The sequence below is a fragment of the Eschrichtius robustus genome, chromosome 5, assembly GCF_028021215.1.
Source record: "Eschrichtius robustus isolate mEscRob2 chromosome 5, mEscRob2.pri, whole genome shotgun sequence".
Lineage (NCBI taxonomy): Eukaryota > Metazoa > Chordata > Mammalia > Artiodactyla > Eschrichtiidae > Eschrichtius > Eschrichtius robustus.
In genome coordinates this window covers 144,265,520-144,271,519 of record NC_090828.1, presented here as the reverse complement: position 1 = coordinate 144,271,519, position 6,000 = coordinate 144,265,520, and the positions used below count along the sequence as shown (strand labels likewise).

General features: G+C 59.0%; 1 protein-coding gene across 1 annotated transcript in view; it reads left to right on the top strand.

Moving 5' to 3' along the window:
- Positions 1-2,099: 2,099 nt before the first annotated feature.
- Positions 2,100-6,000, top strand: part of GLI2 (GLI family zinc finger 2) — a 248,343-nt gene continuing 244,442 nt past the window's right edge. Inside the window, exon 1 of the mRNA XM_068545373.1 lies at positions 2,100-2,219. The gene's annotated coding sequence lies outside the window, so the exon portion shown is untranslated. The remainder of the gene's footprint in view (positions 2,220-6,000) is intronic.

Here is a 6,000-nt window from a genome sequence, read left to right as displayed (position 1 = left end):
ACATTTCATGGGGCAGATATGAATGGGGTCATTAAAATATGGCCAAGGAAGGGAGGGAGAGTTTACTTTTTCTGTCTCCTTAGAGTCTGTGTCTGAAAGCTCAGCAGGAATTTAAACAAATAGCATGGAGGAATGGTGAATGTGATCAGATTTAAAGAGAAAGTCCCAAACTTCTCTTCCCTTTAATAAATACATTGAGTTCTGCAAGTTTTGCTTTTTTAAAAACCCTGCAGGTTTTTTTTTTTTCTCCCCCAAATCTGGAGAGCCTGTTTGAGAAATTGCATCAAATTGCTGTGATAGTGTTCTGCATATATATATTTTTCTAGATCAAGAAGAAATTGTTCTGTCATGTGAATGAATGAAAGGAGAATAAAAAGAAGGTAGGTAATAGGGAAGATAATGCTCCCTCTTTGATTAAAAAGTGAAAAATAAAGTTAGAGGAGGGTTAATGGCAAATGGAGAGAGCTACTGAGAAAAAGGGATTACATCAGTGAGATAGGCTGGTGAACGGAGGGTAGAATTGGGTCTGTGAGAACTTGGTCCCCCTGCATTCTAGACAAGATCCAACTGTAGGAAGAGGGGCTGAAGGGAGAGAGCTGCTCTCACTCCCACCCCCTACAGGGTGAATTTAGTTGAGCTAATGGTTCAACTAAACCTACTGAACTCGTGGAGGATAGCAGTCCAGTGCTCTGGCCTTGGACAACCTACTTCACTTCTTTAAGGTCTTTACAGGTCTTCTCACCTGTAAAATGAGGGAGAAGAAAACCTACTTCACAGAGTTTTGTAGGTTAAATAATGTAAAAGAAATACAACGCGTCACCCAGCACATCGTAAGTGCTCCACAGACGTTAGAGAGAAAAACAAAAAACCTCCCCCAGTGAGGCACTCTTTGGGGGAGGACCCTCAGCCCTAGAGAGGCTGGGGGCCAGCGATGGGTTGGGGGACACTTCAGCCTGCTGCCCCCCGCCGCGCTTCTCCAAGCTGGGCAGCTCGGTGCTGGGCTGCGGTGCGGCCTGAGGGCCCAGGGCTCGTCACCTAGTTTGCTTAAGCAAGTTCTTTCACACACACACCCATATACACTTTGGCCCGAAAATTCAGTGAGGTTTTTTCTTCCTTCTTCCTCTGTTGTTGCTGGGTTCTGATTACTTCCATCTGGTTGCGGCAGCTTGACTGGAGTCTCTAAAAACAAAACAAAACAAACAAAAACCCTTCCTACCAAACACACAGGCACCGAACCTAGAAGGCTGCTTCGCTTCTCACCAGCAGGCGCCCAGAGGGCGACTCGCGCAAGTCGCGGCGGGGGGTGCGCAGGACGCACCCCGGCACCTGCGCGCGCCGCTGGCCGCCAGAGGGTCGGCGCAGAACCAGCCCCCCTAGAGCCAGCCTCCCGTCCCCCGCTTCCGCCCCGGCGCCCGGAGAAGCGGGCGCACTGGGAACGGCGACCCGGGCATCTCCCGGCGGAGGGGAAGAGGGAGGCGGGGAGGGCGGGGGATTTCAGAGATTGAAAACAGAGCCTTCCCCGCGCCTCGGCTCCGGAGCTCATCTGACTTGAGTTAGCGACGCATCCCCGCCCCCAGCGCCTTAAAAAAAGTGTTGGAGACTGGCGCGCTCCTCCGTTCTCTGCTCGAACTTTCTTAGTAGGTGTGCTCTCTCTCTCCCAGGCGCTGGAGGAGGGTCCTCGGCCGCCCCTCCCCTCCGGGTCTCCCGGGTCCCCTCCGGGCGGGGGCGCGCGGCGCGGGCGGGGGCCCGGCGCCCGGTGTGCTGCAGCCGTGCGCGCGGGGGCGCTGCGCCGTGCGGGCGCGCGGCGGGCCGGAGCGCGGGAGTGTCGCAGCTCGCCAGCCGAGGCAGCACGGCTCCGCGGACTTTTTTTCAAACTCCCATCAATGAGTCTTCGAGGAGGAGCGGGAGGCGGTGGCGGCGGCGGCGGACGCGAAGGAAGGCGAGGAAGAGCCGGAGGAGCGGGAGGAAGGAGCGCGGGCCGCGCGGCGCGCCGGGGCCTCGGGGAGCTGCCCGCTCGCCGGCGGTAGGGTGGCCCGGCCCCCGCCCGCCTCTCGGTCCCCTCCCCTGCCTGGCCCGCCCCGCCCCGGCCGGACTGAGTCCCGGCACACGGCAGCCCGCGGCGGCTCGCCGCGCCAGCCAAGTTGGGATGGGGGCCCGCAGGCACCGCTCGGCGCCCCGGAGGCCACCTGCGTGCTAGAGGCAAACTTTTGTCTCCCTCGGTAAAGTGGCTTTGGCCTTCTTTTGCTTGCTTTTCGTCGCGAAGTGACCCCTACTCTGGCCAACGCCGGGCCGAGGGGATGCTGCGTCGTCTCGGAGGGTCCCTCGGCCGGGTACCCGCGCCACGGCACGGGGATCCGGGCACCGGGCCAGCGGGCAGCCCGGGTCCGGGTTCGGGCCAAGCCGGGCGGGGACGTAAGGGGGGTCCGGGGACTAGGAACTCGTGGCCAGGGGGCGATTTTGCATCCCCCTTCCCACCTGGGGGAAAGAGTCAGTCTTCTTGGGGTGCGCGGCCAGCCGGCCTCCACGCCGTCTCCACCTCGCGCGAGCCCTGGGCTGTTTTCTCGGGAGGTGGGGGTAGCGCCGGAGGCTGGGATGCTGCGAAGCTCCAGAGGTGGGCGGTGGGAGTGTGTCTCCGGGGAGTGTGCCGGGGGTGGAGGAGCTGCAGCCAGCCGCTGCGAACTTCTAACTGCACTTCTCCGCGCAGCCCGTCCCGAGCCCTGCCTTTCTTTCTTTCTCGCTCCTTCCTCCCCCTCGTCAGGCCCTGTTGCCCCCTCCCCCTCGGTCAGGCTCTTCCCTCCGGCCTCCCTCCTCGCTTCTCTCCTCCGCCTCTATTGCCCTCCGCCCCAAGAGCCGCTTGACTTCCCGGAGGGATCCGCGCGTAATCCCTCGCCCTTTCCTCGGGTCCCCCCCCGCCCCGCACTTTCTTCCCCGCCCCCACTCATCGTTCCCCGCCCCCCCCCCCCGGCAATCTCTCAACAAGTATATTTGCAGAGGAATTTGAAAAATCCACTACTGCAACTTGATCTGTGTGTGATGGATGGGGAGAGGCGCGGGGAGAGTTGGGCGCCAATCCTATTAAGGGTTTAGAAAGGGGAGCGTTTTCCCCGGACCGGGGCGGGGGGGCGTGTAGAGGGGGGAGGAGGAAGGGGGCGCGTGCTTGTGTGTGTGAGTGTGAGCGCGCCTGCCGCGTCGGGGAGCTGGAAGTCCACGCATCTCGGCGTCGTTTCAGCCCAGCAGTAATTGCTGTCATTTCCTAGGAAACCCGACTTTTACTGCGCGGGGAACTCGGGACGGAGCCCGTGCGCTTCACCCCGGGTGACCGGCCGCAGGGACGCTCGTAGGCTTTGGGTCTCCCCCAGGGGGCCTTCCTCCACTCGCCTCTCTTTTGTGTCATTTTGATGTGGCTTTCCGAGTTGATCCCGGCTGGAAAAGTAGACCTTTCCTTGGAGTCTGGTGCCGGGCCCCGGGGGTCCTTCCTGCGCTCCTCTGCCCTCCGGCCCGCGCATCCCGGGCGGTGCTCGGCCTGCGGCGCGGACTTTGCAGCCCAGTGGCCGCGGCCGCGGCCGCGTCCTGGGCCCCCGCCCCGCCGCCCCCGCCGGGCGTGTGAAGGTTTAATCCCGACAGCTCCAGATAAAGGAGCAGTTGTAAAACGCTCATACGCTGTTTGCTGACGAGGCTCAGGGGGATGTTGGAGAATTTGAAAGTAAACGTTTCCCTCGCAAGCGGCATAAAATAGTGTTTAAGCAAATATTGTATCGGCGTGCTCAGGGGGCTCGGTGCCAGAAAGGAAAGTAAATAAACGGTGAAATCCAAAATGTACAGCCGTGGAAAGCCACGGAATAGGCGGGCTCGCCACCGGTGCCCCCGTGAGACCTGTTTGCTCTCGTCACCTTGCCTGCGAGACCCTTCCCCGCCCATTTCCTTACCTTGCCTGGGGGTTTCCTTCCCTCGGTGGCTTCCCCGTGTGGGCGCCTGGGAGCGGCTTTGCACTTGGCTCTGCCGGGAAAGAAGTCATTGTGTGGCTCCCTGGGCTGGTCTCCCCAGGGCCGGGGAGGGCGCCCTGACTATGCCTGGCTGCTTTGAGTTTTGGTGCCCTTTAGGCTCTCCCCAGCTTCTGGTCCGCCCGGGGGCAGGAATTCTAGACCCTAGCCTCTAGGCCACTGCAGTCACATCCCTGCGGAACCTCCCTGGTCCCTTTCTTCCTTCATCTTTCTTGCTTTCGTTTTCCCAGACTTAGTGCTTCCCTCTTACAGCTGAGGGTTACAGGAAATCATGGAGATGTTCTCCCCCAGATTTTGGGTCCCACTCAAACCCAGACGGATGGAGAGTTGTCGCTTGTCAGAGCGCTTCAGAGTTAGTTCAAGTCTGTGATATTTAGGGTGGTTTGTATTTGCCCTTTGCTGGGAGAAGTACGCTCATTTCATGAGGTTAGTTAGTGATTCTAGGGGGATTTAAACTAAGGCACTGGAGGTGAGGAGCCCACTCGGCCAGGAAATAGCCCTCAGGTGACCCGGCTGTCTCTTGGGTTGGCATCTGAGTGACAGATTATAGTCAGAGCAGTCTGTTTTCAAAGTCAGTGGGCGAGGATACCAGTGGGAGGGAGAGAAACATTTCCAAAGCAGGGCTGGGCTCACCGGAACAAGGCCGGACTGGCTGTTAGGGATGGTTTTTTATCTTCCGTGCGGATTGTTTGGAGGGGAATTTGCACAGGGTTCAGACTACTTCAGCAGGGCCTCCCAGGCTGCTTCCAAACTCACACTGACCCTGCCCGTGGCCTTGGAGGGGACTCTGGGCTTGGCCCACTTTGAAGGGTGTGTGGGGTTAGAGAGGCCCTTCTGGCCGGGCGGCCTTAGAAAGGCGGGCCCGTCCATGTTCTCAGGGATGCTCCAGCCCACCTGTGGGGGGGACACTGAACAGAGAGAATCCTTTGAGTTGCCTGGTTGGAAGAGGGGGCCGCAGGGCCGCTGGCCAGCGACTCCTTGCCCGGCTGCGGGGGCCCTGGGGGCTGTGTACTGTAGCTGGCTTGTTTGCACTGCAGACTGAAAGATACACAAATACTTCATGCTTTGTGTACTCCCACACGTGCCCTGTACACAGTGCAGCCCCTGGGGCTGGATTAGCCAACCCCGGGATTCAGCAGGCCGACTGACAAAATTGAATATTTGCCTGATAAACGCCCTTCTTACAGCAGGGCCTCTCTTGACCACCCGGGGAAGGGCGGGGGGACCGTCACCCCACAGATGCCAGCGATTCCCTCTAACTGGGACCAGGAGGTTGTCATGCACACTCTGAAAGGCTTTGTGACCCCTACACACCCAGCTGGCTTGTTCAAGCGCAAAACCCAAGTCCCACATCCTTGTGGACTCAAGGGGTAGGGCAGCCTGCCTTTTCCTTGGGCAAGTGTGTGTTCAGCCGGGTTTCCTTTCATCTGAATGACGCTCGCTTCTGCTGGTGACTCTGGCTCCGGGGAGGTGGAGCCACCTGCCCTGCTTCTTTAGGATGGGGTGGGGTTCTACCTGTGCCTGGGCCTGTTTCCCGGTACGCGGGGACAGCCAGGCCAGGCCAGGTGGACCTAGCCGTGGACCACTGCAGCTGTACCTGCTGGGCCCTTTGAAATGGAACCCTGGGGAAGCAGCTCCCCACCCCCCTTCTTCTTTTCAGTAAGTGTCAGAGGCTCGCACACGTGAAACACGTGAAGAATGCCAAAGGGAGAAACTGTATTCTCAGATTCCAGAAAGTACAGAGAGGCCGCAGAGGTGATTGTACTAGCCACCAGAATAGGCAGCAATTTCAGTGAACGAGGCTCGCTGGCTTCTAAAGAAGGCTCCCGGGAAGGGAGGCTTCTCTGTAATTGTGGCCTCAGGCTCGTTTAAAAGACGGTTTGGGAAGGGGTCCTGTTTGTTGTTAGGCAGTGTCTTCTGGTAAAGAGCAACAGCTTCATGGGTTTTAAATAAATACTTGCCACCAGCTTCAATACTGTTACGTATTCCCAAATGAATC